The sequence below is a fragment of the Lepus europaeus genome, chromosome X, assembly GCF_033115175.1.
Source record: "Lepus europaeus isolate LE1 chromosome X, mLepTim1.pri, whole genome shotgun sequence".
NCBI lineage: Eukaryota > Metazoa > Chordata > Mammalia > Lagomorpha > Leporidae > Lepus > Lepus europaeus.
Genome location: NC_084850.1, coordinates 3173508 through 3187415, shown reverse-complemented (window position 1 = coordinate 3187415; position 13908 = coordinate 3173508).

Sequence of the window (13908 nt, the reverse complement as noted above, 5' to 3'; positions counted from 1 at the left end):
TTATCCATATTTTAATGCTTATTAATTTGATTGAAAAAATGGTATATCATTTTAATTTCTATGTTCTTCTTTGGTGAAGCAGAACATATTTTCAAATGTTTGTTGGCTATTTGTAATCTCTTTTTTAAATATGTGATTTACTTCTTGTTAGTAGTCTTCCTGAGGTTTTTGATTGGGCTGTAACTTTTTTTGCATAGAAGAATCATCAATCCTTTGTTGGAAGTGTTGTGGGGGTCATGGTGTAGCAGGTTAAGCTGTCGCCTACAACACTAGCATCCCATATGGATGCAGGTTCATGCCCTAGCTGCTCTACTTCTCTTCCACCTCCTTGATAATGTGCCTGGGAAAGCAGTAGAAGATGGCCCAAGTGTTTGGGCCCCTGCACCCGCGTGGGAGACCCAAAGAAGCGCTTGGCTAGCTTGTGACTTCAGCCTGGCCTGGCCCTGGCCATTGCGGCCATTTTGAGAGTAAACCAGCAGATGGAAACGCTCTCTCTCTGTAACTGCCTTTCAAACAAACAAACAAATCTTAAGAAAAAGAAGTGTTGCAAATATTTTTGCCAGTCTATTGCATCCTACCTTAGGGTAAGGAAAACTGTGCTTTGTATTTTCTCCTAATCTCCATAGTTTATCTTTTAACCTCATCTGAATATCTTTTCTGTAATGTGTAAAATATGACTGTATATATGTATTCTTCCAGATGGATAGTGAATGGCCTTGTCCCCTGCTGATTTTTTTATAGAAAGCTTTTATTTAATAAATATAAATTTGTCCCCTGCTGATTAATCTTTCATTTTCTCATTGAATTGAGATGTTAACCTTATTGTATATTACATTCATACACAGATGCATATGTCTATTTTTAAAATGCCTAGTCTATTCCACTGATCTACTTATTTCTGTACTGCTATCCATTGTTTTAATTATGGAAACTTTAAGATAGGTTTTTATAGGTTCTTCCATATTATTATTCTTCAAAAATTTCTTATTTATAAATACATTAAATCTCCTAGAAGAAATTTAAAATCAATCTATAAAAATTAATCACTATTGATTCATTGATCGGAATGACGTTCTTACACTAATTTACAAAAATTCTGCATCTTAGTGTTGTCTTTCCTATCAAATATTCAGGCCTTGTCATGTGTTCTTCTTAAATCTTTGGCTCCTGTATCTTAATCCTTCTAGGTTTCCTGTTCTTCAATCCTCTGATCTAGAATTTGCACCTGCCAAGGTATAATAGGTGACATTATCTTATTAAAGAAGTGTCTGATGTACAGACCAGGAATGGGAGAGGGAATGATTATCTCAGGGCTAGGGCTATGGGGAGGCGAGAGAGAGAGAGAGAGAGAGAGAGAGAGAGAGAGAGAGAGAGAAAAGAAGAAGAAGAAGAAGAAGAAGAAGAAGAAGAAGAAGAAGAAGAAGAAAGAAGAAGAGGAAGAAGAAGGAGGAAGAGGAGGAGGAAACAAAGATATTTGGAGCAGAAGATAAAGTAATATCTGAAAAAAGAGGAACTTTGAGAAATCAGCAAAGTGGGTGGAAAGAATGCTAAAAGTAGTGTGGACCAGCATTGTGGCACCTTTGGTAAAGCTGAAGTCTGTGATGCCAACATCCCATTGGGTGCTGGTTTGAGTCCTGGCTGCTCCACTTCTGATCCAGCTCCCTGCTAATGCTGCTGGGAAAGCAGTGGAACATTGTCCAAGTTCGTGGGCCCTTGCACCCACATGGGAGACCTGGAAAAAGCTCCTGGCTCCTGGCTTCAGCCTGGTCTTGCCCCAGCCATTGCAACCATATGGGGAGTGAACCAGTGGATGAAAGATTTTTCTCTCACTCTTCTCTATCTTCCTCTCCTTCTCTCTGTGTAACTCTTTCAAATAAATGAATGCATCTTTTTAAAAAAGTTAAAAGTGGGGGGACTTCCATGTCTGGAGGCTCTTTGTACTCATAAAGTGGAGAACATGGATAGGGTTGTTCATTCATACACAATTATCCTCAGTGGGTCTGTTATTAAAAGCTCAGAGACTGTGGGTAGGAGCTCAAGTCATTTAGAGCATCTTAACTGTAACCAGACCCTCAATTTCTCAGTGGCAGGCATGGTCCGGGAAATAAGGGTTATTCATGGACATTGGTCTAAGTCAGAGGTTATCTGTATAGGCAGAATCCCCAGCTATGAACCAGGAAGCCTGAGTCATAGTCTTGTCCCTAACACCAACTCGCCAAGGGACCTTGGGTCAATCATGAAATCTCTCTAGGCTTCACCTTTCCCAAACACAAAATTGAGAGGCTACGTGAACACTGCCCTGTTCACACGAAGGAGCACAGGGAGGTTCGAACAAGTGTCACTTGTTAGTAAATGGTGAATGCTGGGAAGAAGATGGCTATGGCCACCATGACAGGAAGAGTATGAATGGCACTGAAGAAGTGGCCGTTTAGGCTGTCAGGCCCAGAGGCAGAGGAGGAGGACAGAGTGGGCCCAGGTAATCCTACATCACAGTGCAGAAGGAAACTTGACTTCAACGCTTGTTCTTCTGGGGCCAGCTGCAAGTGAGAACCCTTGAGAAGAGGGAACACAAGGAAAACCCCAAGCCCCAGGGCAGATCAGAGGGAAGGGAGCAGGAAGAACTTCAAGGATGCAGTGGGCAAGACAAGGAGGATAATGTTTCTGTGTCTGCAGCATCCTGATGACAGATGTTGATGGGAAGGAAAGACAAGGGGAAACCAGAAGCAAGCCTGACACCCTTCCATTCCCTGCAGGGGAAGCTTTGGTCAGAGGCCCAGAGCTGCTGCTCTGTCAGATGCAATGTGTTGGGCCCTCTACCTGCTAATTTCATTGCCACTGACCTATGAGGCCAGTAAACAGTAATTCTTATCCCAGTGAGTAAGAGGTTTGATGGGAGCTTGAGATGAGCAGAGAAATTGGATTTGTGGTAGAGACCACATCACGAGTAAAAGGGCCTGCACCGTGGAGAAATGATTCCTGGCGAACCAAAGCCAAGGACTCTGTTCCTTCTCTGCAGATTAGGGAGTGATTGTAGATGTATTCACAGTCCTGGGACAGGCAGCAGGCAGCTCAGGGAGCTGGCCTATGTGTGAAAGTGCTGGTAGGGCGAGTAGGGCATGGTCTTGACCTTGGGTCAGGCAAGAGTTGGGTCAAGGGCAGAAGCATTGCTTCTTCGGGGTTTGTTTCCCAGCACCTCCACGTGGAACACACTAGGGGGAGCACTTAGTGGGAGTTAGTCTTCATCACTCTGGGGGATGCTTCCTAATGGCAAAGCCCCAGAAGCTGTCTTGGTCCTGATTTTGATTCAGAATATTGTTTACGGTGCATGTAAGAAATTGTTGGCAGGACACTCAGCACAAGGGCATTGGACAGAAGCTTTGTCTTAGGAGAGAGGTCGGATGAGCAGGCCAAGCTCCTGTGCCAGAGGGAAAGAAGAAAAGGAAGAATTGAGTGGCACAGGTGCTTCTAAGTCTAAGGGCAGGAGAAAGGAGGGAGGAAGCAAAGGAAGGCAACAAAGTGGGGGTTGCATCTGGAGTTGCAGTTGGGAAGGGACAGAACTCAACAGGGAAAGAGCTGGGCAGGACCGAGAGGTGCCCAGCAATGAAGAGCATCCCTGCATGGAGAAGAGAGCGCTGTGCAGGAACCCACTGAGAAGGAAAGCACTGAATGCCGAGGCTGGCAGAGGCAGGGAGGACGGGGTCCTGGGTGCCATGGAAGGAACAAGCACAGAGAATGAGCTCAGCAGACCCAGCTGAGATGGGATCAGAATAAGAGAGGTCACCCCCGTGGAAAACGCTGCAGATGAGGGAGGGGTGGGGGAGGGGCTTCAAAGACAGCCTCATTAAAATGACACAAACACAAATCACAACTTAGCAGAGGAACATGTACAACGAGTGGGCTAAGAATGCAGAAGGCCAGAGAGGTAGCCGCTGGGGCCCTGGGAGAAGAGAAAAGGGGATGTCACTTCAGTATAAGATGAGGCTGAATACAAAGGGGACAGTGTATTGTGGGGGAGGGCTGGGGGGTTGGGGGCTCGTCACAAGGGGCAGCGAGGAGGAGAGCCAGAAGGCAGGCTGTGCTTTCTCACGCAGTTTGCATTTTCTAGGACCTGTGAGATGCGGATTTCAAGCTGTATCATTGTGAAGGTGAATTAGGGAGGGAGAAAGCAGCATTGTGCACGTGAAAAGCAAGAGTAGCATGAAAGGGGGGGCGTTATTTGAGCAAACCGCATGCACAGTTTCCCGGAATGCACTGAATGGCAGCGCAAGGGATTTCCCTGTACCTGCCCTGCAGAAACAGGGCTGTCCCTGCAGCGTGGGAGGCGCAGAGCTGCAGCTTGGGAGCTGAGAAAAGCGCCGGAGACGGATGGAGGCGATGGTTGCACAACATTGGGGATGCACTTAAAAAAGTCACCACGCCACAGTTTCTGTTTGTGTAGTTTGCCGCCACTGGAGGATCAATGTGGAGAAATTCAGAGCCCTGTGTGTAGAAACTGCACTTGGAGAATCTGGCTCTTACTGACCCAGATGGCTCTGGGAGAGAGCAAAGGGCACTTGGAAGCCCAGGACATCTGGCCCCCCAGCCAAGGTGCTTGGTGGTCACATGCGGCCTCTGGAGCCAGAGTGCCAGGGTGTAGCCCCAGCTCTACCACTCGCTTGCTGCTGACCTCAGGGCAGTGGGGACAGGGGAGCTTTTCCTATCAGTAAAATGGGCATGGTAGTAATCATGGCACCTCCTCAAAGGGCGACTGAGGAAGCTGATTTTACACCAGCTACCTGGCTATGTTCTCCTGCAGAAGAAGCACTCCATAAATGTGAGTGCCTGCTCCATCCCCTGGCAGCCTCCTAAACAGCAGCTTGTAGCCTGGAGACAAATTTCTGTAAGGCACCATGCCAAGGGCCTGGGGCGAATTTGTACTACAATGTTTTGTTTCACCTTTTTTGCTGATAACATAGGTCAGATCCATTCTCTCATCAGTCATGGCAAGCAAAAGACTATTGCTGCACCCATGTTATGGGAAGAAATGAACTCAACTATCTAACAAGAGGCAGTGATGGAAAAGAAGGAAGAGGGCTGCCTCTATTTTGAGATTTTCTCAAAGGGCAGTCCTGGGACCACCTTCCCCAGAATGACAAGAGCCATGGGTTCAAAATGGACATTCTGGGGCCCCCTGCAGACCCACGCAACCAGAGTCCCTGAGGTGCAACCCAGGGATCTGCATTAGGGCTCTATGGTTTCTGCAGCTTCTGCTCCTCTAGGGAGTGATCGGCCTCTGCTAGGCCCAGCTTGCCTCCCAGACTGCACAGCCACTGTCATGTGATGTCTGCTCGCAGGCTGAGCTTCGCCCCTCGTTTGGCTGGAGGCACGGGATTTGAAGCCTGCAGTTCTGAATTTTAAGCCTAAGCCTCTGTTCTGCTGAAGCTTCGGTATACTTTGCCCTCTCCTGAGACTGGCCCTTGCCTATTGGTGATGCAGCCTACCACCCGGAGATGGAAATCCCTCTCAAAATGGAGACAGAGAGCGTACTAGCTGCTGAAGTCTGACTGCAGACCTTCCCAAAGAGTAGCCCTCTTGTGTCTGAGCACCGCTGCCCACCTCCACATGTTAGACCTGACAGTACTGCATTTTCCAATAACTTGCTTGCATTTCCATCCCCTCTGTTTGCCTTGACCGCTGGCCGTGTGTCCTTATGTACCTCAATGACCACTTCACCTATAACTGTTAAATCCCCAGACAGGTGTCCTACCCCCAATAGATGGGTTAAATTCTCTGGCAACTCAGTGCTACACTGGGACCCAGAAGATTATTTTTGCTGAGCGATAGTTGCTTTGTGGATAGATGAAATAAAGTTGGCAAAATGTTGATGTCTGTTAAGCTGAGAGGTGTGTGAATGAAGGTTTGTCATGTTATTTCCTCCTACTTTTGGGAATATTTGCAATTTTTAAAATATTTATTTTATTTATTTAAAAGACAGAGTTACAGAGAGAGGTAGAGAAAGAGAGAGAGAGAGGTCTTCCATCCACTGGTTCACTCCCCAGATGGCCACAAAGGCCGAAGCTGTGCTGATCTGAAATCAGGAGCCAGGAGCTTCTTCTGAGTCTCCCATGTGGGTGCAGGGGCCCAAGCACTTGGGCCATCCTCCACTGCTTTCCCAGGCCATAGCAGAGAGCTGGATCAGAAGAGGAGCAGCCGAGACTAGAGCCAGCACCCAAAAGGGATGCCGGTGCTTCAGGCCAGGGCTTTGCTGCACCACAGCACTGGCCCCTATTTGCAATTTTTTTTTTTATAAAAGAAGAAGTTGGGTTATGTCTTCTGAATTCCAACTTCCTGGATAAGGAGTTTATATGAGTGTAAGAAATTGGGATGCTATAGCCAACTCATACTTGCTGATCACAAGCAGTTGTTAAATTTCTGGGAAATTTACAAGCTGCTTGTTAGTCATTATTAAAATTAAACTTATAACCACACAAATTATAAAGATTATAACCACACAAATTATAAAGATTATAACCACACAAATTATAAAGATTACTCAAATAGAAGAGGGCTGGAAACTTCAAACTCATTACTGCCTATTTATTTTACTGTATGTTACTATTTATGTCCTTAGTGTTATTTACTTCTATCGTATCTGCATGATGAAATTCTATCCAACGGTGTGCAATTGCACATCTCTGCCCAACTCCACGTCCAGTGACAAGACATTGAGAGCGTGAAATCAGATTTGGTGAGAGCATTTGCACCATGAGAACTAGAAAATACTATAAACCAGGGCTTAAAGTGATGATGATAATATTAATAATGCAGGTGAAACAAGAATGTGTTGTGACTCTAACCATGACATTTGTAAATAGCACTAAAATTAAGGAAATAGTTTTACAGCACATGAAAACTTATCCAATTCAGCAAAAAGTCACACATATCATTGGTAAACAAGTATATTTTTGCCATGCATAATGCTGAAATTGAAAGATGTTTCATTTCAGTGACTGATTTATATGAATGTGAACTCTAGTTTATCTGTAATCACATATCATATTTTATGACAACACATTTACTGTGAAACAAGGGAGCAGATTGAGATGCAGTTCTATTTGTCAAATTGTGTTTGAATTGAAGCCATAGGTTCGCTACTGATACAAGAGCTTGGTAAAAACCACCAGAAGTGTACCGGAAGAATCAATTGGTTATATGGAATTTAAAATAAAGAGTATTGTATATTTTATTATTATTATTAATTGTGTGCTACACATATTTTATATCAGTAAAAATTGCACACACACACACACATACATACATGTTAGCACACAACCACTATGCGAGAAAAAGTATTTCCTGCAAATAAAAAAAAAACTTGTTAAATAATTATAGCAAGTAAATGTAGAGTCAATGTTTACAACTCAAGAGTTATTATTATTTTAGGTCTACTTCTCTGGTTATCTCGATTTTAAAACTCAACTTCTAGATGACGTAGTGAGAGTATTGTCTTTATGTGGCCTTGCTTTGTGTGACAGAGATTTCGTGGAACCAAGCAAAGAGCAAGACACTAGTGTCTCAGAGTTAAAGTGTGGCACTCTAAACATCTTTATAGATGATCAATGGAATATTATGGTCCTTTGGTGGACAAGCAGCCAAAGTAGAAAGCATTATGAAAATCAGAAACATCCAGAGGAGGCACTGTGGAAAGTAGAGTCTAAAGCTCAAAAACACAACCTCTATAATGCCACATTGTCACACCTGCAAATTCCCTATGAACTTGATTTCAATTTAAGGATCTAGTATGCATACTGTTCCTCCTCTAAGATCATATTCACTCCTGGCAAATAAGAAAAAGATATCTTGTTTTTTAAAAAAGATTTATTTATTTGAAAGTCATAGTTACACACACACACACGCGCGCGCACAGAGCAAGCAAGAGAGAGAGAGAGAGAAAGAGAGAGAGAGGTTTTCCATCCGATGGTTCACTCCCCAGATGGCTGCAAAGGCCAGAGCTGTGCCAATCTGAAACCAGGAACCAGGAGCTTCTTCCATGTCTCCCATGCTGGTGCAGGGGCCCAACGACTTGGGCCATCTTCTACTGCTTTCCCATGCCATAGCAGAGAGTTGGATTGGAAGTGGAGCAGCCAGGTTTGGTATCTTGCTTTTAATACTCAAAATGGAAGTTGCTTGGTCCAGAGCTGTTCTGATGCATTAGAGACTTTTAATAAAAATTTGGGGGCTGGCACTGTGGCATCGAAGGTAAAGCCTCCTTCTGCATCCCATATGGTCACAGGTTCGGGTCCTGGCTGCTCCACTTCCAATCCAGCTCTCTGCTATGGCCTGGGAAAGCAGAATTTGGCCCAAGTGCTTGGGCCCCTGTTCCCACGTAGGAGACTCAGAAGAAGCTCCTAGCTCCTGATTTCAGATCGGCGCAGCTCTGGCCATTGTGGCCATCTGGGGAGTAAGCCAGTGGATGGAAGACCTCTCTCTCTGTCTCTCTCTCTGTCTCTCTGTCTCTCTGTGTGTGTGTGTGTGTGTGTTTAACTCTGACTTTCAAATAAATAAATCTTAAAAAAAGGTCACTCAGAAATACATACATACACAGATACATATGTACCTATATATTCATTTTCATATGAAAATCTTTAAATATCCATAAAGTAGAATAATATAAATATTCATAAAATAGAATAATATAAATATCCATAACATAGAATAATATAATGAATTCTCCTATACCCATTACGTAGATTTAACACTTAATGCTTCCCATTTTAATGTCAGGTGACAATTTGATCTAACATAGGAGTTAGTTGTTTACTGAAGGTTTTTATTAATGGAAATGTTCTTCTTCTTATCCACTCTTCCTCTTGTCCAAATTCTATTCATCTTCAAAGTGCAGCTCCACTGACATCGCCTGAGAAAGTCCTCCCTGAAAGCCTTCCCAACCCTCAGCAGTGGTGAACAATCTACTTCTAAATTTCTGTAAGCTGCCTTTATACCTCGCAGATGACTCTGCAGCTTTCCAGTGCTGTGTGTCCTTGTCCAAGCCCTTTGTTAAGGTGTTCTACTCACTTCTATTTTTACTACAGCCTAGTTGAAGACACTCTCTTTCCCGGTATCTTGTAACTTACAGGGGTTGTATTCGTTTCCAAGGTTGTTATAGCAAAGTGCCACAAAGTAGATTTGGATTGATCAAACTAGTGAAATTCATTGTCTTCCAGGTCTGAAAGCTAGAAGTCTGAAATTAAGTAATCATCAGGATCATCAGGGTTCATTTCTTCTAAGGGCTGTGAGGAAGATTCTGTTCCACGACTCTCACAGCTTCTGGTAGCTTTAGGCGTTTGTTAACTCACAGATGGCTTAATGCATCTTCACACTGGCTTCCCTCTGGAATTGTCTAAATTTCCCTAAGATAAGTATGTATATCTATCTATCTATCTACCTACCTACCTACCTATCATCTATGTATATGGTATATACATATACTTAGTTATTTGAAAAGCAACTGAGAAAGAGAGAGGGAGAGGAAAGGGGGAGAGGGAGACAGAGAGAGTGAGAGAGAGAGAGAGAGAGAATGAATCTTTCATCCAAAATGTTCACTCCCCAAATGCCAGCAACTACTGGGGCTGAGCCGGGGGAAGCCAGGAGCCAGGAGCTCCATCCGGGTCTCTCATGTGGGCGGTAAGGACCCAAGTGCTTGAGCCATCACCTGCTGCCCCCATGCTGTGCATCAGCAGGAAGCTGGATAAGAAATGGAACCATGACTAGAACCAGGTACTCTGACAGGACATGTGGGCATCCTAAGCAGTATCCTAACTCCTGCGCCAAACAGTGGCCCCAGGGAGCTAGTTTAAAGTGTATATTTCTAGGTTTCACGGTGAACAATTCTGATTCAGTAGGAACACTGCAGCCCCAGGACCACACTTTGAAAACCACAGACCTAGAGCAATGGGTTCCTGTAGGGAATGCACATTAGGGCCAGGGAGGTCAGGGCCAAGTCACTGGGGTCTTCAATAGCAGACTCAGTAACCAGGACCTTGGCCTTTCTCCCCTAAGTCGTTGATGGGAAGCCACGCAGGCTGCGTGGCCAGGGGAGAGCCACCACGAGGACTTTGGTCTGGCGGGAGCAGTTCCCTCACTAAAGCAGGGGGAAGAAACCGGCACAGGGTCAGGGAAACCAGCAAGGGCACTGGGGCAGGAGTCCCGGGGGGGGGGGCGTGGTGATGAATGAGGACCTGGACTAGGACACGCTCCATCCAATGCATTCCTGCTGGACACACATGGAAAGGGGGCGGTTGCTTCCAAAAGCCCAGGCCAGGAACTGGGAGACGAGAGGTTGCTCTTGCCCTGGCATGTGGAATTTTGCTGATGATTTATTGGACTTCTTCCCAAAGCCGGAATTACCCAAATAACTCACCAAAGCCACTCGGAAAGAATCTGACACTGCAGCTCGCTTTAAGGAGTCAACTCTGCAGGGATGTGTGTGGAGTAATTTGTTGTGATTGGAAAGACAAAGAGATTTTCCAAATTTTTATGCTGGGCAAGAGAACATATTAGTGCTGGACAGGACTTTAAAACAGGTATCGATCATTTCCCCATTCTGCAGATGGAGAGTCTGAGGTTTGGAACCAACAATTCATTCATTTGACACTTAAAGGAAGAAGTCCACAAATCAAATAGGAATAATCTTTCCCTAAGTATTCAGTGTTGTGCAGCCATGGCTCCAGGCCTGGCATTGATCGTTTACTGGGAGAGGACAGTTGAAAGGATTAATGCACATGTTCCTTTCCTTTTGCTTTTTTTTTTTTTTACCAAAAAGATTTTATTTATTTATTTATTTATTGTTATTTGAGAGGTAGAACTACAGATAGAGAGGGAGAAACAGAGAGAGAGGTCTTCCATCCAATCCTTCCAGTTGAAAGGATTAATGCACATGTTCCTTTCCTTTTGCTTTTTTTTTTTTTACCAAAAAGATTTTATTTATTTATTTATTTATTGTTATTTGAGAGGTAGAACTACAGATAGAGAGGGAGAAACAGAGAGAGAGGTCCTTCCATCCTCTGTATGGCTACAATGGCCAGAGCTAAGCTGCTCTGAAGCCAGGAGCCAGAAGCTTCTTCTGGGTCTCCCACATGGGTGCAGGGGCCCAAGCACTTGGGCCACCTTCCACTGCTTTCCCAGGTGCATTAGCAGGGAGCTGGATCAGAAGAGGAGCAGCCTGGACACCTACCAGCGCCTATATGGATGCCAGCGTCCCAGCTAGAGGCTTAACTTACTAAGCCACAGTGCTGGCCCCATGTGTTTCTTTTCATAAATATATGAAAATCCTGACTATGGAGAAAAATATATTAGGTTTTGGACTCTTTGTAGACCAATCATGTAACTGGCTTTGAAAATTGGTACCATAACACCCAAGTTAGTATTGCTTTCTTATTTCTTTTTAAATTATTTTTTTAGTTGACAGAGTAAAATACGATGTTTCAATAGAGATATACAATGTGCAGTCATCAAGGCAAAGGAACAAACATATCTGTCACCTCAAATATTTATTATTTTTTGGGGGATAGAACATTTAGCCACTTTGACATCATCAGAACTACAGTATCACTGTTCAGATATTTTAAAATTTTTCTTTTCCTCACTACTATGTAGAAAAGCTCCTAAAAGTTAACTCTGTAGCCTTCATCATGTCTTGGCCACTTTGTCAAGCGCAGAAGGAGCAGGAAAACATTGGACTAAACTGTGACCTAAATGTTTGTCTTGTGGGTGCCGTGATCAGCTCTCCACTGTCCCCAGGAAGCAGAGCTGACATTTGCTTTTGGTCAATTGTTTTTAAGCTGAGGAATACTTCTCTGGGAACCAGGTGTGCCTTTTGGGAATTGAACATCTATCAGGTGAGCCACTTGCACAAACTTGGAGATGATTCTATCTCTGAGAAAGTGTATTTGCTGTAACAGGCCAGGAGTTAATTGTATTGCTTGGTGTTAGTTAATCAAATCAATAAATCTATAAAGAGGGTGGATGTTTATTTCAGCATTTATGATGTCTGCATCTCATATTGGTTTTCCTGCTTCCATTTCAACTTCCTGCTAATGCACATCTTGGGAGGTAGCAGGCAATGAATTTTGGTTCAAGTACCTGGGATCCTGTCACCTAGGTGGGAAACATGGATGGAGTTCCTGGTCCAGCCTTGGCTGTTTTGGGCATTTGAGAAGTGAAGCAGCAGATGGAAGAGTTCTGCCTGTCACTCAGCCCTTCAAATAAATTAATAATTAAGTAAATACATAAATCTATAATACATATATTTTATGGTATATGTGTCACTCAACCAGTTCAGTAAAGAGGCTAATTACAGTCTTACAACAAATAGAGCTATGGAAATGATGGAAACTTCTAGAAATATATTTGGGCTCAATATAAAGAATAACTTGTTAAGTGTTGGGTCTGTCAAGTAAACAGAATAGTTATCTCAAGATTAATGAGGTCCTTTCTATGAGATGTGTTCAACCAGAGGCTTCCCAGGTCTGGTGGGAATGTGGCAGCAGTGATTCAGCACCAGAGGGGATTAACTTCCATGGAATTCCCTGAAGATCCTTCCTATTCTTGCAATTTGTATGACTCTGTGAACTGGTGATGGGTTACCTCTATGTTCCTAACATTGAGGCAGTTCTTTGCCTTCTTATCTTAAGCACACACTTCTTTTTTTAAATGAGATTTCTTTATTTATTTACTTATTTGAAAGAATTACGGAGAGAGGGAGCTAAAGAGAGAGGGTTAAAGAGAGTTAAAGGTTGAAGAGGGAGATGGAGAGGTATGGAGAGAGAGAGAGAGAGAGAGGATTCTTCCATTCTCTGGTTCACTCCCCAAATGACCGTAATGGTTGGAGCTGGGCCAGTCTGGAGCCAGGAACCAAGAGCTTCTTCTGGGTCTCCCATGTGGGTGGGTGCAGGGGCCCAAGCACTTGGGCCATCCTCTGCTGCTTTCCCAGGAGCATTAGGAGGGAGCTGGCTGGGAAGTGGAGCAGCTGGGACAAGAACCGGTTCATGTTCATATGGCATGCTGGCACTACAGGTGGTGGCTTCACCTGCTAAGCCACAGAGCCAGCCTCAATCACACACTTAAATTTAATAACTCCTACAGAATACCAGGGAGTGACTCAGAATCTTAACTCCCTCTCAAAGATGAATTATACATATGTAGCCTCTTGAGGCAAAATAAGGAAGCCTAGTCCCATGAGAAGAGCTGTTTACAAATAAAATATGATTCTTGAAATCTTGGAAATGAATTTTGCCAACTTTGCCCTATCTGAAACTTAACACATCTTGAAAACCTTGACTTTAGAACTTGACAAAGTCTTCCAGTCCCATATGTGTGCAACTGCTAAGCTGTGGCACATTTTGTGCACTGAAATTTTCTGGAACATGACTCTCCTTAGCCCCTCTCCCTTAAGGACACAAAGTGTGACAAGGAAACATGTTGCAGACTGAAAATGAAGCTTTTTTTTAATTAAAGGGGGCATAATTGGCGTTTTTCTCTCAAGGTGAAATGGTTCCATAAGTGGACGTGTCAACCAACAAAGATGGAGGCAACAGAATGTGGGGGAAGCTGAACAACCACCACCCAGTCAGCACAGAGAGGACTGATTGCATGCCCTGAAAGTAACAGTTCATCAGGTCCCTTGACTCCCAACAGTTTGGTTGTTGCCACTTGTATTTATGACAATTGTAAGTTATACAAAAGCCATACAGGACTTACAGCAAAGATAAGACACTGGAAATTGGATATAACAGTCATGCATAAAGATAGCACTCATCAATTAAAATCATGATAGGAAAGTGACTTAGTGCAGAAGTGCAAATTGGCATCTGTATTTGTTTCCAACTGCTACTGTAACACATTTTTACAAATCTGATGACCTAAAACAGC